This window comes from Tribolium castaneum, chromosome 3 (assembly GCF_031307605.1).
Source record: "Tribolium castaneum strain GA2 chromosome 3, icTriCast1.1, whole genome shotgun sequence".
Taxonomy (NCBI): domain Eukaryota; kingdom Metazoa; phylum Arthropoda; class Insecta; order Coleoptera; family Tenebrionidae; genus Tribolium; species Tribolium castaneum.
In genome coordinates, this window is record NC_087396.1 from 22,288,579 (window position 1) to 22,313,103 (window position 24,525).

The 24,525-nt window shown below is 33.4% G+C and overlaps 1 long non-coding RNA gene across 1 annotated transcript; it reads right to left on the reverse strand.

Moving 5' to 3' along the window:
* Positions 1–21,233: 21,233 nt before the first annotated feature.
* LOC135265660 (uncharacterized) lies at positions 21,234–22,360 on the reverse strand. Its single transcript, XR_010333409.1, has 3 exons — positions 22,332–22,360; positions 22,066–22,267; positions 21,234–22,016 (listed from the first exon to the last, which is right to left on the reverse strand). It is a non-coding gene; the product is annotated as an uncharacterized LOC135265660 (long non-coding RNA).
* Between the last annotated feature and the right edge of the window lie 2,165 nt (positions 22,361–24,525).

Consider the following 24,525-nt stretch of genomic DNA (forward strand, 5'->3'; position numbering starts at 1 on the left):
AATTGACCAATAAAAATATAAAAATCACCTTCTACTTGTTTATCTGGTGCACAAAAAATTGCTTCACGTTTGTCATTGGATAGTGCACTCCCAACTGTAAAACAGACCAATCATAAGGCGATCAAAACTGAGCAAAAAACTGTTGCTTGATTATTTTGTAAATGTCGGCCAAACCGTCTAGAATTCCGCTGTTTTCTAAGAAAATTTCAAGTTTTATATTACACTTGGATTAAAAAATCGTGGATCAATTCAATTAGTTCGTGTTCAAATTATTTGAAAATAATTTTCGATGTAGAGGCTTTTGTAAAAAAACTACTTGAAGGTCAATAATTGGCTTTTCCAACGCGCTGGTACAGCCTGTATTTCGTAGATTTATCGTCAGTCAACCCTTCTGACGTAAAGTTTCGCTTGAAAAATCCGAGTGAAAGCTTTATGACAGTTTAATTATCATCGAAGAATGCAAGAGTCGGATTTTTCTGATGGGTCTGTAGCCGGAAGAAAGATGGCTGTGACGATACCATTAAGTTGCATTTTAACGGGCCCATCGGAATTTTACGGTGCATAAATCTGGGGGGATTATGCGTGTAATGGACGGGGTGGGTCAAGGGTTGACCTGGGGTCAGTGCGGCTCGCGACAAGGGTGAATTTACTGTTGGGAAAACTTCCAGTTTCTCCTCCTGTTCTGGATATTACATATTTACTTTCCGGGGTATTAAGACATCATTACCTAAATTGGCGTATTAGTCTCGCAAGGATTTTATCTCAATTTCCAAATTACTCGTCGTTTTTCCTACTTTTGAAAAATTATGTCATTAGATTAATTGCTCGCAATTAAATCCGAGCCAATCACGCGTTCGTTATCTTGCATTCTGATGATGTAAATGGTACAATGTCGCACTTCATGGTCGAGTGACGAGTTTCCAAGCGAGATGGGTCGAAATTTGGGTCATTATGGGCTCTCTAACTGTGGGATTTTGGCCATTTCGAGCGTAAACGAGTCTCGTGTTTTGGGCCAACGGAATTTGGAGATTTTTCTCATGTGCTTATAACATGTCACGTTTTATCGCTTCTGGGAAGTTTCATTACGAAAGTGGAGGTATCTAGCACGGGATTCATTATTCATTGGCGCAATTAAAAAATAATACGCGATTTTGCGGTTTATTGCCTGATTAAGGCACTTTTTTATTTTAATTGAAATTGGGTGAAATCTCGAAAAATATTGGAATTTGCGTTTCAATGAGGGAAAACCTAATAACTTTTAACTAGATCAATATTCCACTAGCCGCAAGATATATGCTATACTACGCACATTATTTGCATACTAATAAGTTTTCTCATGAAATGAATCATCCGCATGTAAGCAAATAAATATTATTTTTTATCTTGTTTCTCGTAAAGAACAACTAAAATGTAGTTTAATAAATTAGTTTTTATGCATGAGCTAGCCTTGAAATTAATTGTATTTGGTCTAGCTGGAATCTTAATTTTACACATTGAACCCATCACTTTTTCCACAAACAAATCGACTCGGCAAAGAAATTCGGAGAAAAAATTACAAATTCAAATCAAATTATTTGATACAGTATTTAAGCATAGTTTGCCTCTAAGCAGTAATTTCTAGGCTCAAAAAAGCCAAAATTTTTAAATTTTATTATTTGATTTAAATAATGTAAAAATCGTTCTAAATGCAAAAAATAAGAACGTTAGGTTTTGAAGATAAATTTTTTTGGCATAAAAAATATTTTTGTTTTCGTGATATTTAACAAGAAAATGTATTTATTAACTAACGTCAGGGCGATTAACAACAACAGAAGCCAGAAATCATCTTCTTATCTTATGGTTTGAGCAAGAATCAAGAAATAAAGACAAAAGTAACGATTTCAAGTCAAGAAAAAGACTATAAGCAAAAATCAAAATTTTTTTAAAGAAATTTTGACTTTCTCCCTATACTAACTCGTGGGATATTTATCATAAATTTAGTTTAACTAATTAATAAAAGCTGACTACAATTAATTCGTATTTAAAAAAAAATTGTTTTTCTCAGAATATTTATATTATACACTTTATAAACTGTTTGACTTATGCAAAATAACCCAATTTTGACCAAATTCCACAAGTTTTTCCAGTTATTTGTATCAAATTTTCACGAATTTTTTGAAGTAAGTATTTATTTTTAGGTCCGTCATAGCGACATTTTACAAAAAAATCCATAGCTATTATCTAAAAACCAGCTAAAAATTTGAAATAATTTTATGATTTTTCAAATACTTTTTTACAAAATTCTGCAAAATAATGTTAATTTCTGCCCAGTTTGGTGTTTTTTTGCTGAAGTTTTCGCTAAAAACATTCTTAAAAGCTCGGAAAAAGACAATTTAACATCTCTTTTAACTTAATTTAGTAGTTTTTTACTTATTTTTGAGAAACATTGATAAACAATTTTACAGAAAATATGCAATTTTCAGTTGCTGAAGTTTTAAAAATTAAGAATCAATAGAAACCAAGGTTTTTGACATCTTTCAAGAACAATCTTTTATTTGACTTAAATTCCAAGAAACGGCAAGAAAGAAGCATAAAATACTTAGTTGTTATGTGAAAAACTTACTTAGAATTTCTTTTATTTTTTAAATAATTTTGTGATATTTGCGAAATAATTATTGCATGAATTACTTAGTGCAAAACGTCCCAAAGCGCTCCAAAATGGTAAAATAATATTATTTTTGGCCTAGTTTAGTGTTCTTTTTTCAAATATGCAAATACCAGATGTTTTCAGTTGAAAAACATTTTTAAATTTTTGAAAAAGGCCCAACGAACACCTTTCTTTGGCATATTTTAGCGAGTTTTGACTTATTTTAAAGAAATTTTACTAAATAATTGTGTTTCAACAAGAAAATATGCAATTTTTAGTTGTTAGAGTTTTAGAAAAAAAAAGAATAAAAAAGAAGATAAGAGTAAAAGGCATGAAGGCAAGAATCAATTATCCAAAAAGTAATCAAGTCATGAACAAATCATTTTCTTGACTTGAATTCCAAGAAAAGCCCATAAAACCGAATTTTTTAGAATTCTGAAAAATTAACAGCGGATTATTTGAACCACCTCCAAAAACTCGGTTTTTCGTTGTGATTCCGGTCACGCGCATGCAAATCCTGCCGAATCGGCGTCGATGTCGCAAGCAAATTTCCGCACGTGAGTTTTCTCGGTTCGATTTCTCCCGTCGTGAAAATCGCCGCTAATTAAATCGAGATCGGGCAATTTCACCGCGAATTACGCAACAATTGCGGCCGGTTTACGGTCAAAAGTCGAGCGGACTTGGGTCGGGAGGGTCAAGTGGCGTTTTCCAAACGGGTCCGTCAGGTTGCTTGCACACACAGGTGACAAGATGGACCGCAATTGGGGCCGACGCCAACGACCCAAGTGGGAACAAGATGATTTATTTACTAAATAACGAGTTCTGATAAATCAATTATCGGCACAACGGGGCACTGATTGGAAAATGAGCGAGTTATCAGCAAGGGACAATTATGCAAATTGCCGCAAATTGAGCCCAATTACAACAATGATTGATCATCAATTAGGTTTCAATCGTCGGATCTGTTTTTTGCACAAAGGTGGAAAAGTGAAGTTTTGGACCATGACAGGCTTTAAACATTGTTTTTCTCTTGAAAATTGCTCGGTTATCATTGGGGTGATAAAGCGTCTGAAGAATCTCCCAACAATGTTAAAAGCTCGCCTGACTAAGTAGTGGAGATAAAGGAGAGACTCACCGGTGAACATTTTGTCTGAGATGTGGCTCCTGTCTGGAGCACGTGCCGAGATAACGAACAACGATCTTTTGTCTTCTATCACTCCTACTTTCGCATAATCTCAACCGAGCGGGACTAAATTATGCGCGAGAATTAACCGATTTAAACATCAATTTTTAAAACTAGACGATCACAGAAAATACGCGAATTTAAATAAAATCTCAAATATCAAAATAAATAACGAATCTATCAAGTTACGAACGAATCACGACAATATCACATACGATTACAAATTTTACGATTTTTTTTATTTTTTTTTTAATTTTATTTTTTGATTTCTTTAGCTTAGGTACAGTATTTACACACATGAGATCTCTCTCACATCGTAGTCAAGACACGACTGTTGCATCTCTCGATTTGCATCTCAGGTATCAAATCAGCCTTTTTGCACAAGTGAGGCTCACCGATGCCAAGGCGAGTGCAACAGACAGAGAGGCGAGGGAAAGGGTTGGATATCATCCCCAAATTTGGAGCACTGGCAAAGGGTTGAGAAAATTTCGACGAAGAGGGGATGAAAAACGGCCCTCATTGGTCGCTCCTTATCCTAATTCAATTATTATCGTAATTGTTTATCGCTGGAAATATGAAAGTTATGCAAAGTGACGCGTTATTGAGTAACATTTGCATTTTGTCTATTTCAGTTTTCAGAGCGAGGAGGAGCCAAGCGGGACCTCCTCTTGATTTTTTTTAAATATTTTATTTATGCAACGGTTTTGACGGTTAAAAAAATTGTTGGCAACTAGAACAAGTCCAGAAAATTCCGTCTTTGGCGCTTTGTTAAGCCAAGACAAAATATTACAACTGGAACTGGAACAGACTGTTATATGTCACTTTTCAAAAAATCCACGAACTGGTCGAATTATTTACCTACCTATTTTTTATCTTCCTGGTAATTACAAAAAAAAGTAAAATAAAGCAAAATAACGGAAACATAAACACAAAAACATTAAAAAACAATAATGAAAATAAAAGTATTTTAATTTTTTTAATTTTTTGTTTGTTTTCTTTTATATTTACTAAAGAAATAATGCTTTGTAGTATAAAAAACAGTAAATAAAAAAATTTAGGGTGGGGTGGAGCCAACTAGAACCTCCTCTCGATTTTTTTACAATTTATTTAAGCAACGGTTTTGACGGTTAAAAAAATTGCAGCAACTAGAACAAGTCCAGAAAATTCGGTTTCTGCTTCTGTGTTAAGCCAAAAATTTCAGTTAAAATGGATCAAAATATTTCAATTAAAACTGGAATAGACTGAGCCAAAAGTAACTACTGTATGTCATTTTTCAAAAAAAAATGAACAGGTTGTATTATTTTCACAAATGCTACATTATCATTAGTTTTTAAATCACGATCTTTTCCTACCTGTCCCTTATCTTTCTGGTAATTACAAAAAAAATTAAATGGAACAATATAACAAACACCTAAACACAAAAACAGTAATAAAGAACAATAACATAAATAAAACAAAAACAAAAAAATAGTTCTTTTTTTTTATAATCAGATATTTTCGAAGTTTAAAAAAATATTATTTTCTTTTATATTTACTTAAAAAATAATGCAGTGTACTGTCAAAAAAAGTGAATAAAAATGTCAATTGTCATCTAGCAAAATTAAAAATAATGTGTTTAGCCAAAAACCAATAAAGTTAAATAAAAAAAATCAACAAAATAAAATCATCCTGTTTAAGGATTTAATCTAAAAATATCACAATTTTTATGATTAAATACCATCGGTAAAAAAAATTCGACCATACCTGGTGAGGCAACCTTATCTGACGAGACAATTTATAATTTTTGGGTCAGAAATATTCATTTAAGATTCAATTATTTACGAGTTTCATAATTTAAATAGCTTAAAATTTGATTAAAAACTGGAAACATGAAAAAATATTCTTCTTATTGGTTTTTATTTTCCTATATCACAATTTTTATGACTAAATGCCTCAAGTAAAAGTTGATTTTTCGGCCATATAATATTTTTTACCAATCTACCTGGCACTAAAACAAATAAAAAGCGGTCGTTTTAAAGAAATACGATGTACAGTCACTATCAAAAAGAATGACACTACTACCAACCAGGCCGACGGGACAACTAAACGTCCGACAACGTCGCATTTTACTGAATTATTTTTTAAAGATCTCTTATTAAAACTATAAATTTCATTAGCTATTATTTTTTTGAAGTGCATGAATAATTTATTTCAGCTAGTTTTGAGAGAACATGCGACATTGGCGTTTTTATAGCTTTGAAACAGCTAATATTAAGAAAAAATGACTAATTTTTTGTTACAAAATTCTACTTTTTGTTCAAAAGCAATATTAACAATTAATTTTTTAATGACCCAAAAGAAATAATATGAATTTTATTTTTTACTTTATCTAGTTTTTTGATGTATCTTCTTTCTCATGAGTGTGTCGTGAATTTAAAAAACATATATTCACTGTTTTTCTGGAAGAAACTGGAAAACCAACAATTGGCTGTTTTTCGAAGATGATTTGCCATTTTCACAAAAGCCAGACAATGACTGTGGTTGTTTGTGCGGAAATGGCCCACTTTCGTTGAATTTAGCCATCTGAGGTGCAACTTTTGAAAATTCTTGCGTCAATGTCCGATGATTTCCATTTCAAATTGAATCTTTTGTCTATTGTCTCGAGCAAATAGGTTGCTTTTTTACGCCGCGTACTTTGGATGACTTACAATAATTGATCGTTGCTGTCCCAACGGTCCTTCATGGGAAAACCGAAAAATCTGGAGCGGAAATAAATTTCGACAACGAAAAGGTAAAAAACGGTCGAGTTTTCGTACTGTGCGCGAATCAAAACTGCCTTCGTCGTGGTTAATCCATGGTCCATTTTGGCCTGACCATCGGAAGGGTCCGGCCTTCCTGACCATCGGATCTATTTAAATTGGGTCATATTGCAAAGGGCAAAGGGTATCAACCGAAGTGTAGGCAGGTAGCCGGATGACCACGGCTGAGCGGTCATAGCAGGCCGGCGATTGTCTAAACTTCGGTTTTACCTGGAAAGAGTTTTGTTGACCACGTGAGAAAGGATTGGAAGGACCGCAGGTAAGGCTCAAGGATGTGAACTAATTTTTATTGAAACGGATATTCAGAACGACTGACCCTGCGACCAACCGTCAACGGCCGAAGTTTTGGGAAATCGTAAATTGGCGTTTATGATAAAGATCTGTTTTCGTCCGGTAAAGATCAAATCTCGGGTCAAAAGATTAAAGATCGGCTATGATGGGCATTGAAAACATGAAGCTCCTGATTATCATTTATAATGAGCGCATAGATGTCAGCGGATGTGCGAGGAACAATGGACTGGAGGAATATTATTGGAAAATTATTATCCCTCGGACACATGCAACAGATTTCGTTGCAGTCGCATGAATATTTAAGCAAAGGTTTGAATAAGTCAATGAGTTGGAGTGACGACTCAGCTGCGCTACCTGTTCTCCTCCGGGTGGCATACCTTTTTCTTATCACTCGATGTCCGCTTATCGCTGCCAGAGTTCCCCTTTCATATTTTTGCATATTTTCAGATAATTACAGAAATTATGGGAAAAACACTCGCGCTATCAACTAATTATTCGAGAAAATATGTCAGCCTATCTGGATAGTTTTTTACTGTTCTGGAGAGATAATTTTATGTATAATGGAACGACTTAAATAAATTGCTCGCATGGTTATTGACGTAATTATTACGTACGTAAGCTCCACTTTTACACTACTTAGATAGGGGATTTTATGGTTTAAACGCGCAATAAGCGCAATGACTCATCTTTGCAGAAAAATCGACGGGCAATTACGGCGCCATATCTCCACATTTTTTGGAAACACTTTAAAAGTTACTTAAGGAACATTACGAGCTACGACTACGACCTGTTTGACAGTAATTGGCCTTAATGCAGCATTTTTATTTATTTATCGCTGTTTTATATTTAACGCAAATGCACTACGCTCATTTCGAACGCACAATGTTGCAAATAAAAATTAAAAGTTAATAGCAATGAATGAAAAATATACCACACAATTTATGTCTTCTGTATTTTTTATTTGTATATTGTATTTTTTTTATTTTTTTTAAATTTTTTCTACGGTTCAGTTCCATAACTTTGGTGTTTCTCTCTCAAAATTTTTGTTCTCCCAAATTTTTAATCCTTCACTTCCTAAGTTTCTCATCAGTTTTTCAATGTCTCAGTGTCTTAGATATTATAAAAAATACTTGTTTTTTTTTAATTTTTGTAAGCCTTTCAGCATCTTAGATTTTCTGTGTTTCATTTCTTCTCAGTTTCTTAGTCAGCTTTTCAGTTTCGGAATTTTTCTCAAGTTTCGCAATTTCTCACTGTTCAAATCTATTATTAGTTTTTTAGTATTTTATCGAAATACGAGAAATAACACTATATTCCACTCAAAGTAAAAAGTAAAAAAAACTTTTTGTCGAAACGAAAATTGTTTTTCCAAAATGAAATTCATAAATATAATATAAATTTTTGAAAGTTTCCCAAAAAAAGTTCGATGAAAACCTATGTAAAAAGATAATAAAACGAAAACAATAATAAATTTTATTGAGTTATCCTCTAACAGTTCCAGAGTTATTGTCCGACAAATTTTCAGGAAACCAAAAATTGACAAAAATTTGAACAAAAATTAAAAAAATAAACATTAAAAATCAAAGCAAATGACTTTTTGCGCTTTTAATAACTCGAGAAAGATGTAAATAAGGCTAAGAAAAGTCCGTAAAAATTTGCTGGAACGAATTTTAAAAAAATTTATTTTTTATTTTTGAGAAGAAAGGTCTCCTGATTCTCACAAGCTGGTATAATACGTGAAATAAGCCGCAGAATTTACTGCAACAAACCGTTTTGCTCTGAGACTTTTAGTTTTTGAGTTAGAATTTTTTTAATAATTAATTCGGCGCATCCACCATTTTTTTCAAGTTAAAACAAGTTTTTAAATAAGTTTTCGAGTAAGCTAGTGTTGTAAAAATAATAATATTTTACGTAAAATGAGCCGTATAATCCAATAAAACAAACCGTTTTGTTCTAAGACTTCTAGTTTTTGCGTTATACTTTTTTTAATTTTGAATTTTACGGTTTAGTTCGACTTTTCTCTACCTTTTTTTTATTTTTAGCTGTTTGGTTCCTAAGTTTCTCAGCTTTTTAGCCTTTTAACTATTTATAAAGTTTTTTTATTTATTTGCTTCTCACTTTCCATTTTTATATATTTTTCATTTTTTAGTCTCTCAATGTCTTAAACTTCAAAGTTCCAGTTTTCTCAGTGTAGTAGTTGTTAATATTTCAATTGTTCAGTTTCTCAGTGTTCAAGTATGTCTGCTAGTTTTTCAGAAAGATGGAAATAGTTAAAAAATGCATCTAAATGCAATTTTTTCCAAAATGTGGCTTAGAAATCTGTTAATTTTCAAAATAATAAAAATCTAAAAAAACATCTATCTAGTACCTAAAATTTTAGCAGACTCATATTGAATAGTTAGAGACCGTAAATATAATACTGGGTAATTGTACTCGTATGTAAACCAAAATTATAGATTATGGTTACAACATTTTTAATGTCGTGATTTTACAAAAATTTTACGAAAAATTGCGTATTTTAAGAATAAATCTTTATTGTCTTGTACTCGATCTTTTCAAATTTTTTTCTTGTATGAAGTTTTCCGTTGCTTTTCTCCGTGCCGGGCATGTGTATCCTTTGATGCGTTGAATCGGTCGGAAGGTGCCGTAATTACGTACCCAGGTCTGCTATATCGCTGCTCGCAGGTGATATCGAGTCGAAGCCACACATGCGGGCTCATATCGGCCTGCTAGAACTACATTACAGGACGTCCTCTCTCAGATAATGACCCCAGGCGATGGCGAGAATCCCATTTGCACACCTGAAACGTCGCCACATAGCAACGAAAATTATCTGCCATTGTCACCACACCGAAAATCCTGGTGATAACAATGACGCGATAACAGTCGGAGCTTCCGTTTGGCCGCAGTGCAAGAAAGCGGTCATTACCGCATTGTTTGGTAATAAATGGAATATAAGCTATTTTTTCGTCTTCCGATACCCTCATAAGTGCCAGACGTTACAGCACGTGCTAAGAAAACCATTATTCCGTCTCCTTCAACGTTCTTTTTCCACTCAGGTGTAACACGCGGGAGTCGGCTGAGGTACAGTCGGTCTCGGAAATTTTGTCCAGTCACGTGGCCACAAAATGTCACTCTCGGTTTAACGAGAGCACGTGTCGTTAGCGCAAGATCAGATTTTTGAAATGATAGAGTTGGGAGAAAAGAATTTGTTGCTTGGGGGCAAAGTATTGCGGAAGAATATTGAACGCTTGGCGCGTGCCTTCTGTCTTTTTGAGTAACATCTGCCGGTCGCGTCGCCTACCTTGATCGGGGATGCATCTTGAACCATCAGCTGGTGCCTGTGTCTACTCCGCTACATATGTCGTATCATATTGAAGAACCTGTACTAATTTACTCCGTCAAATACAGTGTTTAACCGTCACAAACAAACCGTCCATTTTTCCAAAAAATGACGGCCACATGCAAATTTGAGAATTGCCGGGTGGGCTTAATTGACCTGTCATTATTTCGCCGACTATACGCGACAAATTTGAATTTTTGCGCTGATTAACAATTTTAATTCCGTGATATTTTTTATTGCGCTGACTGTCTCAAGGCTGCTCTCTCTCAAAACAAAACAGTAAATTCTGAATATGGATGTGAAGTTTATGCGACTGATATGCGGCGGAAAGTTTCAAGACGCCAATTTTTGATTTTTGAGTGTTTTTGAAAAAAATTTTACGAAAAAATTAACTTCAAACATTGTAAAAAAATTGCCAAATTTTGAATGGCTTTTAATTTTGTCTATTTTTGCTTTTGTTAGCAAGTTGCTCGAAAACTGTTAGTCGGAGAACAATAATTTTTTTTGAGAAAGATAGATAACTAAAGGAGCTTTCCAACGATAATAAGCTTGATAAGGTTATCTCTAATAGTTCCGGAGTTATTGAACGATAAGTGTTCCGGGTACCAAAAATCGGAAAAAATTGCAAAAATTTGAAAAATTAAACATTCAAAAATCGAACCTGTTGACTTTTATTGTATTTTTAACAACTCGAAAAGGTAGGAAAGACATATAAAAGTCCATAAAACTATGCTAGAACGAGTTTAAAAAAATATATTTTTTTTACTTTTTTGAAAGTAGGTGTGTTACTCAGGTAATTTTAGCAAAATAATGAAAATTTTCAAATTTCGTGAAAAGCTGGTATAATACAGAAAATGAACCGCTGAATTCAATGGAGCAAACCGCACTGCTCTACGACTTTTAGTTTTTAAGTTACGAATTTTTTTAGTGTAAAACTTTTTTATTTTCTCAATTACGGCAAAACTATTCGAAAAAGTAGTACTACTTTAATCTTTACCTATGCAATGTCATCCGGACAATCGATTGGCATCAAGAAAATGACCAAATTCTCAATAATTTTTAAGTTATGAATTTTTTAAAATTTGACTAATTTTTGCTTTTATTTGCAATTTTCTCGAAAACTACTAGTCGGAGAACAATGATCTTTTTTGGAAAAAATAGATTATGAAAAGAGCTTTCTAACGATAATACACTTCATAGGGTTATCTCAAATAGTTCCGGAGTTATTGCTTGACAAATGTTTCGGATACCCAGAATCGACCAAAATCGCTACAAAAATTGCAAAAATCAAAACTCTAAAAATCGAAGCAATTAATTTTTTTTCTGCTTTTAACAACTCGACAGGGTTGTAAAGGCATATAGAAGTGCATAAAACTATGCTAGAACAAGTTTAAAAAAATATTGTTTTACAATTCGGGTGGGTTGTAAAGGTATATAAAAGTTTACGAGAAATTATTTACGAGAAAATACCGAAAGTCTTTTATTACCATTCAAGCGTTAGTCTGACACTATCTTTATTTCTGAAAATTATAGTTCTTAAAATTAGCGAATTTACAAGTCTTATGGTTCAAGAATTATTAATTACACAATTTTAGTTTTTCATTGTCTGTCTCTAAATTTCCATTTATCATCGTTTGCACTAAGTAGAATAGATATTTTATTTTATTGCTTTCGTTGTCATGTCGCTTGTCACAAAACTCTACTCCAGCAATAAACAGGTGCCATAATTTTTACGACTTTTTTACTCATCTTTAAGCTAACTTTTACGTTCGTTTTATCAACGCGCTTCATAACTTTTCACAAAAAATGAAAACAATTGCAGTGCCACTCCCCCGCCTACTCTCATCCCGTCTAAAACCCTCCCTTGCCTGTAATTTCCATCGACCAGCTTTGAGTACGGTCCTGGATGTGGGTGTTCCCGACGCGTTCGGTGTCCGCACGTTCATGCATAATTGATGCGGCTGCGGCCGGTGCAGAGAAAGCTCGCGCTTTGCCCCCGGGGGCAGGTGCGAGTCGCCATGACAACGCGAAACGATGCTTTGCTCCGGGATATCGACCTGCAGCCGTGGACGCTATCCCCGCCCAGAGACGTCCTCTCCAGGGCCTAAAAATAGACGCTGGAAACGACACAGATTCGCCCGGGACTGCACGAACTCGGAAAAAATTCTAACGGCTTGAATCACGCGGACAGACTCCGTTTATGGCTTGTTGACACTGGAGAATAAACAATGAAACGTTAGTCATTGTTTTGGTCGAGATGCTTCTTTGCTGACTGGCTCAGTGCCCAAATTCTGAAATCGCTCCCACCTCAAATAAATTATACTTTGATTTTTTAACATATCTTGAAAATAAAGGAGGTAGTTAAAAATCTGGTGCATGTTCCGTGACGTTATAGAAAACTTTTCCCTTTTTTTCAATTAATTATCAGTACCTACAATAAAAACGCCAAAAATGTAATATAATAGTTAACGAATTTTAAGCGCCGATTACGGCGGAACTCTGGAAAAACTCCGGCACCATTGAAAGTAGTGTAATTATTACAGAACGAATAACATTACCTACGCAAGTTTCAAAGCAAAATCGATTTTCAAACGCCGATTACTTCGCAACTAGGAGAGTTATAAACAGCCCGACACCGCCGTAATCGGCGCGTCTTGAGATTTCGAAGGCAATTCTCGATCAACTTTAGATAACATAAAATCACGCACTAACAGATTTGAATGAACAATGATAGAATAAATTAAATTCTACTCTTAAATATCTGAGTATCAGACTCAAAAGTCTTAGGTGAGACACCCTGTATAGCACCAGGTAATCAACATTCTTAGTTAACTTGCTTAATTCTTACGTAAAAAATTGTGACCAAGTTGTTTTTTTACGTTTTATTTCAAAATGAATACATCAGGTGTCCCTCAAGGTTCTGTATTGGGTCCTTTGCTGTTCAATGATAAAACAGTTGATCTTAAGACTGGCATATAAAATATAAAATATGGTTCTTCATAATTCTTTCTGTATTCTGTTTATCTCCTAAATGACAGTTACAGCTAATAATAATAATGATAAACTGTCGTAACACTCTGTATATTGCTTCCCCTCCCAAAATCGTGGCGTCACCTTCGTGTCTGTATCAGCGTCGGTCGCCTAGCGACGACTACGGCGTCGTTACGCTCTGCAGACGCAATCTCATTGGCCCCCGGACAATCCTCTGCAGGATTTTCCCTCTCTGTCTCTGAGTCATCTCAGGTAAACATTTGATAAAGGGGGCGAAAAAATCCCACTTGGTTATTGCATGATTTAAGAGAATTATCGAACGGCTCTGAGACCGTTCCAGGAACGGGAGACTTTCGTGAGCAGGAAACGAGGGATAGACGGATTTTTTTATAAACTCGTGCAAAAACTCACCCTAAAGGTGCACGAAGTGGGCCACCGTTCTGATTACAAGGGTTGAGGGAGATTGATCTCGGCGAGAATTTTAAACAGGGTGGGTGTGTCACGAAATAAACACCAGAAAAACAGTTTTACTACGTCAAATTGAATAAAATTTATTCATTTTTCGGTCAAATTCGGTGTGTTACATCGTATTCAGAGCTTTTATATTTTATATTCATTATTTATATTTTATATGGTAGCCTTAAAATCAACTGTTATACCATTGATGTAGGCATTGAACAGCAAAGGACCCAATGTAGAACCTTGAGGGACACCTGATGTTGCTTGTATTCATTTTGAAGTAAAACCACAGTAAAAAAAACACTTGGTTACGATCTTTTACGTAAAAATTAAGATGTTATACAGGGTGTCTCACCTAAAAATTTCGAGCCTGATATCTCTGTTATTTGATAGTAGAATTTAATTTGTTCTGTCACTGTTCAGTCAAATCTGTTAGTGCGTGATTTTATCGCCTTCGATTATCTTCAAATTAGTATCTATCGAATTGATCAAATCCCAGAATGGCTCTGGGTGTTTTTTTACAAAAAACTAAAACTAAAAAACTAAAACTTTTCTGGCTCTGTACATGGAAGAACAAAAAACATTATTTAGTATAGTTTTTATATATTTCGATTTTTAAAAATTCACTTACAAAAAAATCTTGCCATAACTTGCAGGAAAATTGTAATTCCGTCAAAGATAAATACACAAACTTCCAATAAATGCCCTTGATTGAAGACTAGACGCGACAGTTTTTGACCAATTTGAAATGTTAAAAACCCTTGTACCGAATGAATTCAGCTTTTTATTCGCGCCCCTGTTTTCCTGCTTGTATCTCAATCTCGTAAATAGCAAAGTTAGTGTTGAACGTCATCCGTAATGGAGAAAAATGTTGGATCCCTGTTTATTCGAGGTGAGCGTGACTAGTTCCATTTTCCCTTTGGCATTGTGTTCGTCTCCCCAGCAGTCGCGGGGATGTCGCTAATGTGTGTGTCTGTTAATTAGGTAAAGTGTCCACCTCGGCCAGATACACAGGGGTGCCAACTGCGCCAACACACGTGACTGAGAGCCGTTATTAATGATCCGGCGATGCCAACCTGCATGTAATTACGAGGCGCTTTTTCCCTCTAATGTGGGAAAAGGATGTGGTTATTTAATCACAAGTCTTGCTGCATTGCTAAATTCCCGCCAATTTTTCTTCGAAAATTCCATCATTGGATAGAAAAGTCTATTATTTTCGAATAACGGTCGTTGGACAGGTCATTGCAACTGCTCTATTTATTTATCTTTGCTTTATTAAAGCTGCTACTAGACCATTTTCTTATCTAATGCCAAGTCTGATGGACAATAATTATTATTATTAGTGAAACTTGCAACCGATAAATTTGAATGACAGCTGTCGGTGTACCGTGACATGGTTTAGGCTTGTTCGCTCATCAATTTTTTAATTAAAAGCAATTTTAACTCAATTTTACTCCGTTTACAAATGCTAATTTTTAAGTGAGGAAATGTTATGTAAAACGACCGGTTCAAGGAAATTTCGTTAGCTTTATTAGCAAAGGGTTTTCCACTAAATGGCGTCAGCTGTGTGCAGTCGGAGTTTCCAAGATGGCCTTCCGATGAAACAGCGCAAAATATAAATAAATTATTGTTTGAAAAAATTATTTAGAAATTGATTACTTCTATTAAATATGCGTGCCATTCGTATGAAAATACTGCTCACAGTAAAAAGCTCCAAAAAGTAAGAGCTTTTAAAAATAGGCAGCTAATTTATTCGGATTTGGAGTTATTGAGAAATACTTTAATAAAGGCGTCTTTCCAATTATTATTTGTATATTGTAAGAAATCCAACAAGTCAACATATTATTTTTTAGTTATCGAGTTATTCAAAAAAAATTTTTTTTGGTAGATTATCTTCTAAAAAATTCAACAATATTGTTTTTGAACCAGTATATGTTTTTAACAAATTATTAAACATACCTTCCGAGCTCAAAACGAAGATTTTTCAAAGTGGTTGTACCTGACCTGACCTGACCTGACCTGGTCTAAGTGGTTGTATCTCCGCAGATGTTTTTATTTTCAAATTTGACAAATCAAATTACTCGAATAAAAGTTTTCATGAACACAGTATTATTGAACTGAAAGTCTATTTTAGAGCATAATCTTTCAATAAAAAAATTCCGTAATGTGGTGTGATTTAAAAAAAATTTTTGATCAACTAAAAGAATTCGAAAAAATGTATTCTTGAAAAATAATCACACTTTTAAAGTACTTTGTACTAATTGTTTTTATTTCGTTAGACACGTAGTTTAAGCACAAAATACTTTTAATAAAAATGAACAAAATATTTTTGTCAAATTCTGCACAATATTTTGACAAGTGTTTGGAAGAATGTGAAAGCTAAGCTAAGAGTCTCGCAGTGAATTTATCAAAACTCTAAAGAACAAAAGTTGGCATGTTCCTTAAAAATACACAAAGTTTAGATTTTTTCGTCAAGTTTTGTAAATTAAAAAAAAAATAACGTCACGATTGGATTTAAACATGTTTTTAGACCAATATCAAATTTTTTTCCTGTTTTTATTGAACTAGAACAATAGAATCACCAAATGTAATCAAAATTGACCAAAAATTTATCTTTTTTAAGCGTTTATTTTGTCAAAAATCAAGTTTTTCTTCTTGTTTTCATTAAATTATAACAAAAAAATTACCAAATTTGGTCAAAAATGACCAAAAATTTACTTTTTCTAAGGGTTTATTCAGAATAAATTCAATTATTGTGCAAAATTTTTTAAAAAGAAAAAGAATTTATTACATTATTAAGTCAAAAATAACATTATCTTCGCAAGTTCTGAAAGTTTAAACACGTTTTTAGACCAAAAACTAAATTTTTCTTTCTGTTTTTATTAAACTAGAACGATAGAATCACCAAATTTGATCAAAATTGACCAAATATTTTATCTTTTCTAAGCGTTTATTTTGTCAAAAATCAAGTTTTTTTCTTGCTTTCATTAAATTAGAACAAAAAAATTACCAAATTTGGTCAACAATGACCAAAAATTTACTTTTTCTAATTGTTTATTCAGAAAAAAATTCAATTATTGCGCAAAATGAAAAAGAATTTATTACATTATTAAGTCAAAAATAACATTATCTTCGCAAGTTCTGAATATTTAAATACGTTTTTAGATCAAAAATCAAGTTTTTCTTTCTGTTTTCATTAAATTATAAGAAAAAAATCACCAAATTTGGTCGAAAATGACCAAAAATTTTTCTAAGCGTTTATTCAGCAAAAACTCATTTGTTGTGCAAAATTTCTTAAAAAGTAAAAAAATTTATCGGAGAATTATGTCAAAAATAACGTTATCTTTGCAAGTTTTGAAACATACCTTCCGAGCTCAGAACGAAGATTTTTCAAAGTGGTTGTACCTGACCTGACCTGACCTGACCTGGTCTAAGTGGTTGTATCTCCGCAGATGTTTTTATTTTTAAATTTGACAAATCAAATTACTCGAATAAAAGTTTTCATGAACACAGTATTATTGCATTAAAAGTCTATTTTAGAGCGTAATCTTTCAATAACAAAATTCCGTAATATGGTGTGATTTAAAAAAAAATTTTTGATCAACTAAAAGAATTCGAAAAAATGTATTCTTGAAAAATAATCACACTTTTAAAGTTTGTACTAATTGTTTTTATTTCGTTAGACACGTAGTTTAAGAACAAAATACTTTTAATAAAAATGAACAAAATATTTTTGTCAAATTCTGCACAATATTTTGACAAGTGTTTGGAAGAATGCGAAAGCTAAGCTAAGAGTCTCGCAGTGAATTTATCAAAACTCTAAATAACAAAAGTTGGCATGTTTCTTAAAAATACACAAAGTTTAGATTTTTTCGTCAAGTTTTGTAAATTAAAAAAATAACGTCACGATTGGGTGTTCTGGAAAAGTCAGAAAGTGAAAATTTTCTCTTTGTATTCAGGAGCAATTGTACATGGAAAGAGCAGATTATAGAGAGCAGCTCATGAAAAAATATGTACCGCGTGTTTACTTACGCGTATCATTCAACTGTACACTTTCTCGTAAATTACAAATCTCTTCCTGATTGAGGGAAATGTTGAGTTAAAACCCGTAAATAATTCGTCCCCTTGGCGCGTCGCAATTACGAACCTTGTCGAGCCCCTGTCCGAAAATTCGTTATTCCCGACCCTCCATAAATCACAGGTCCACTTTTACGTCAACGAAGATATAACAATTTCTTCGTAATATCGCACGAGTCGGTTAAACCCCGGTCAGTCCGCTCAAGGGTTAATGCGTCGAACGTGCCTCATTTTTCATTCCTGCGCTACCTGCGACCGGTTCGGGGTGTCCAAGTCACTCCATACCGGAAATAAGAGGCACTTCCGTTACGAGATTAAATGGTTTCAGGGGCCTTTGTCCAGAGACCATGTAAAATCCTCATTGTCCACTCACAGAGCCGTGTTTACATTTCTTATTACGGGGAGCGTTTCGCACAATTTATGGCGCTGCGAGGGGATTTATTAATATTGATAAGAGGCATCTCTGGCATGAGATACCATCGGATAGGATGCTGCACACCGCGGGTGAATAACAATGGCCTCGGAGGCGTCCGAGGATGCGGCTAAAGAGATGATTTTTATGGGTGAGGTGCTGCGAGCTTTCGACTGTGTCCGAACGAACGGATATGTGATGCATGTGGATGATGTTACGTAACTCAAAAATAATGATTTTAACGTTCGTGGGAATCAGGCGAAGAAATTGGGGCCACGACGGTGTCCATCTCAATTATTACAATAACTACATTCAATTTGTCCGATTTGGGTGATTGGAAAGTTGCGAACAATTAACCTGACTAATTTCACCCACATGGCCTTAAATATTTAACAGCAATTAGCTGGCCATATCGCCGGCCTTCGTCTCTCACCAATTTACAACGCAAAACTTGTCTCAAAAATTATACTGTCCTATTTTAACCGCAAAAATGCCAAATCGAAGGAGAAAGCACTTTTGCTGGAAAATTGTAAACAATGCATTTAAATGATAATTGCTACATTATTTAGAACATGATAAGTCCGTAATTAAAAGCCGAGTTTCGTAAAAACGAATTTTATTTGAGAAAAATTTAAGACATGTCGTGAATCATGAGACAATGTCTGTGATTTGGATTGCAAACACACGAAAAACAATTTTTGCAGTCGTAAAATTTTATCCGATACTTTGCATACACGTGGTATCTGTCGTGATGTTATCCAAGCAATAACATACTGGTAAAATTTTAGCGTAACGAATTTTTAACCAGAAGTATTTAGTTTCAGTGTTTTCGTTCACTTTTCTGATGTCAAATTTATAAGATCTTTTTGATTTTTAAAACTACTACGTCCAATTTGTATTTCCACAAGAAACACAAAAATAAATTTAAAAATTAATCTCAAAAATGGTAATACATTATATAAATATGTTTTTAATTTTAAACTACTTTTTGGTTTTTGTTATTTTCTTTTTGCTTTATTTTCTGTTCTTTTTCATTAGTAGTTTTTCTATCTTAATTCTTAGTACAGTGCAATTTTTGTAAATTATCTTTATCTTTACTTTTCTTTATTATCCTTTATTATTCTTTCTTTCTTTATTCTTTATTCTTTATTCTTTATTATCCTTTATTATTCTTTATCTATTTTACTATTTACTTACTTCTTAGTTTGTTAAAGGGTTTAAGTTCGAATAGAAATTGCTAAACTTCGCCTCCTAAGTCGTATATATCATTCAAGAATGTAGACGACTTATTATTATTATTATTATTTCTCAGAATCGTGAAACTGAAAATTTATGTCATTAGACTGCAGAATCTAGAAGTAGTAGAAATAAATAAATGTAATATAATAAAATTTCTTTTTTTTATAAATTGCTTGATTCTAGAAGAAGTAACTATACAATTTTGAGGATTTAAACACGTTTTTAGACCAATATCAAATGTTTCTTCCTGTTTTTATTGAACTAGAACAATAGAATCACCAAATGTGATCAAAATTGACCAAAAATTTATCTTTTCTAAGCATTTATTTTGTCAAAAATCAAGTTTTTCTTCTTGTTTTCATTAAATTAGAACAAAAAAAAATTACCAAATTTGGTCAAAAATGACCAAAAGTTTACTTTTTCTAAGAGTTTATTCAGAAAAAATTCAATTATTGCGCAAAATTTTTTAAAAAGAAAAAGAATTTATTACATTATTAAGTCAAAAATAACATTATCTTCGCAAGTTCTGAAAATTTAGACACGATTTTAGACCAAAAACCAAATTTTTCTTCCTGTTTTTATTAAACTAGAACGATAGAAGCACCAAATTTGATCAAAATTGACCAAAAATTTTAACTTTTCTAAGCGTTTATTTTGTCAAAAATCAAGTTTTTTTCTTGTTTTCATTAAATTAGAACACAAAAATTACCAAATTTGGTCAAAAATGACCAAAAATTTACTTTTTCTAAGGGTTTATTCAAAAAAAATTCAATTATTGCGCAAAATTTTTTAAAAAGAAAAAGAATTTATTACATTATTAAGTCAAAAATAACATTATCTTCGCAAGTTCTGAAAATTTAAACACGTTTTTAGACCAAAAACCAAATTTTTCTTCCTGTTTTTATTAAACTAGAACGATAGAATCACCAAATTTGATCAAAATTGACCAAAAATTCATCTTTTCTAATCGTTTATTTTATCAAAAATCAAGTTTTTCTTCTTGTTTTCATTAAATTAAAACAAAAAAATTACCAAATTTGGTCAAAAATGACCAAAAATTTACTTTTTCTAATTGTATATTCAGAAAAAAATTCAATTATTGCGCAAAAATTTATTACATTATTAAGTCAAAAATAACATTATCTTCGCAAGTTCTGAATATTTAAATACGTTTTTAGATCAAAAATCAAGTTTTTCTTTCTGTTTTCATTATATTATAAGAAAAAAATCACCAAATTTGGTCGAAAATGACCAAAAATTTTTCTAAGCGTTTATTCAGCAAAAACTCATTTGTTGTGCAAAATTTCTTAAAAAGTAAAAGAATTTATCGGAGAATTATGTCAAAAATAACGTTATCTTTGCAAGTTTTGAAAATTTGAACACGTTTTTAGAACAAAAATCAAGGTTTTCATCCAGTTTTCATAAAACAGAACAGAAAAAAAAACACAAATTTGGTCGAAAATGACCAAAAACTTACTTTTTCTAAGCAAAATTTCTTAAAAAATTAAACCTACAAATCGCAAAATAATATCAAAAATGATTCTGTTTGATAATTTTTTCGTTCTAGATTAGTAAAAACAGAAAGAAATTCATGATTTTTGGCCTAAAAAGTTGTTTAAATCCTCAGAACTTGCACCAACCATGTCGCGATTTTTAGGATTCATATTTCTGCCAATCAAAAAACAAAAACCTTCAAAGCTAAACAAAAAATCATTCTGCCAAAATTCTGCCACTCTACGAAAAATGTTTTCCTTTCTGTTTGTAGTGTTTCACAAATTCAAGTTCTAAGATTATGGTTTTTGTAATAAAAACACAACTTGTTTTATAATTTTTATTACCAACAAAAATGAAAAAGCCACGAAATGATGTTGGCTTGAAAACTGTTGCAATGTGTCGTGTTGCTGATGTCGCGATCGGGATATTCGCGCCTATAATCGCTGAATAAGCCCCGAATAGATTGACTTTCGTCCGTCGATCGGATGTTGTAACAACTACGCACGCAATTCTCGCCTCTTCTTCGATTTCTGCTTACCAATTCAATACGAGTGCATTCACCATCGCCACATCCGCGCGCAGAATCGAAAACGAAATGATGTTGAAAAAAGCAACAACAATTCATAAACACCTTACGAAATTGGCCCGCATATCGCCCCAGGGACGCCCCAAATGTCAGCGTAAATGTCACAGCTTCCCTCGCATCATCTCATGTTACAACATTTAATTTGGGAATTGATGATCTACACTCGTGGGACAAACAAACAGATCTCTCCTCCCTTATGGAATCAATTACGGGTGTTAGGACGTGGCGGAATGCGTTTTGGCACTTTCGATTGAAAATCTCTCAATAATTTTGCATACAATGGGGAAGGAATGGCACGTGTCCGTCTTGTCTCGCGGCTGCTTGTTATTATTAAGGAATGAACGTCTATTTGGTGGTTAGGTGGACAGATCGACGGCCGGCTGCTCTCCAGCTGTTCTTCACCTCCTATCCTCCACGCACGCAATTTACGGTCACTCTCCCAACGGCTGCTGCTCAAAGATGATACAGACAGATATCGAGACCACGTGCCCTTAATCAGCTGATTATTATGTTCGGACATCTGCTCATCTCATCATTATTACGATTTCCAGCTTTTTTATTGCACTCACGCTTTCGAAGGGGAATTTCACTCTTCGGAGTGAATCATCCAATCACCAAAACACCGGTGCTTGTCAGCACTCGATTTCGCTATTAATTGTGCCTTCGATTAGACAGATGATGAAACCCAGAATGAGACTCATAGCACCTTAACTGGGATTCCCTCCACCCTGTTTTTTGACTGGTTTTTCAACAAGTTTCTACGCTCAAAGTCTTAAAATTGCAACAAATTGATAAATAATTAAATAAAAATGCTATTTAGAAAAAAATACACTACTTGAATATCTCAAACAACACAATACGTCAGAAACAATAGAGATTAGAAATTGTAGAAATTATCGCAACTGAAACTAAAAATCAGCTCGCATTTCCAAAAGTTCAAATTAAAAATTTTAGTCAGAGAAATTCTAGAACTCACACGTTTCCAGAATCTTTATTTTTATAAAAGAAAAATTAAAAGTTTAGAAATTATAGTGCAACAAGCACTAAAAATCAGAAGCCCAAATTTCCAAAAGTTCAAGTAAAAACTTGAAATTTATCAATTTTGAGATTGAAGTCAAAATTATGTAAAACGTTGTGATTTTTGGATTTTCGAAAAATAAATCCCAAAAAAATCTCAAAATTCTATCTCAACAATAATAAAGGTCTTTATTTCATAAGTTTTTTTGATTTTTGGAATCATTAAAAGTGAACTCTAAAAAAACATTCTATATTTTTAAAATCGTTGCTTTTACAAAAAGAGTAGAATTTTAAGATAAAACAAGTAGGACTATAATCAGTAGGTACTAATCAGTAATAAGAACTATAATTTCCGAAAGTTTAAATTTAGATTTTTACGATAACTTTTTCAAACTCTAAAATTTTGCGTCAAAAAATCCACATTTGAATTTAGTTCCCAAAAATACCACAATCGTAGGAAATAAATAAAATAAACTTTCTCCGATTTCTATGTCTTGTTGTTCCTGTCAAAGTAAAAATTGTAAAATATTGTTTTTTTTTTAATTTACTAAAAGCGACTACAAAGATAAAAAATAAAAATGTTTGTTCCTACGATATTAGAATTTTTACGTGTAGATTTCAAAAAGTCTTTAGATCAACTCTGGCTGTGGACTTTAGATGTAGTAATCGTAAGAAATCAACATACGTTCAAAATTTCACAGCAAGAGTTGATCTAAATACTTTTTGAACGCACTGTACTAGGTAAATTTTTATCGCAAAGTTGAAGTGGTTTTCATATGTCTCGATTTGTAGAATTCTTTATTTAAAGTTTTAAATGAATTAGTAGAAAGTTTTTTTTGTAAAAAAACAATGCATTATGTAGTTAACTGTAGGTAATTGTAATGTAATTTTTGGAGGGCTCTTGATTGATTTGGAGCTGGTTGATTTGTAAATCGATCGGCTGCGTAATCCGTCCATCTTGTCACAGTTCGGGCTATCTAAAGTACATCTCCTGATCAAAGACAATGAAAAAGTTAATGTTATTCTCGGTAGAGCCATTAGCTCGAATGTCAGCGACGCATATCGCATAACAATGGGAGTGGCGTTGTCTCAACACAGAAGTGTATCTTTGTAGGCAATTAGCCCCGAGATACATGTACACATCTTACCTGTACACGATCATCCACTTGCCCATTTCCGCCCTGAACACCCACTGGATATCCGCTCCAGAGTCAGCCAGCAACACATCCTCAACCGTCTCAACCGTTGCCTATCAATAAAAACCTGTTTGCGTCCATTTCCGTGCGATTTTTATGCAAGTCATGCCCAAATACGGACATAAATTATAGGATACAGCATCTGCCCTTGCCACCGTGTGACCAAAGGGCATCCGAGATAACCCTTCTTCGGGTCCAGCTCATTAAGCCTTTGTCCCAAGAGGAAGTGCCATTGTGGGCCTTTTTTGCATCTTATGCAAACAAACGTCTCTCGTAATAAATGGACACGATTATCCTCAAAGAGATGTTGCTTTAATGACATAATATGGCTCGTTATGACTGTAATTTTGGAGATGACAAAGCGACGGTAAGCGGAGATGTTAGCCGACACCAGGTAGATAGCAATCGCACCACGGCGGCACATTCGATCAAAATTTACAAATTTTCTCAAATGGTGGTTATTTACAATTTAGATTTGAATGAAGCTCCAAATTTTCAGGAAGCAATATTTTTACTAATCTCGATCATGAAAATAAAAAATTAGAAAAGCTACATTTAAGTTTAGTTATCATGAAAATAATTTTGCTCTTTTCTAAATTAGTGGTGCTTCTGAGACTATCAAATAATAATGCGAGCGAACAATGCCTGGTTTGACTTTTTGCCCATATCTGATCGCATCCCTCGGAACAGGTTTGCCCCCATATTTTGCTCCAGCGAAACCCCTAATCTCGTCAGCAATTAGAGCTTGCCCTTTTGGCCACCCCGAGCACAATAGCGGTTTAAATATCAATTGAACCAAAACAAAACGCTTTTTCT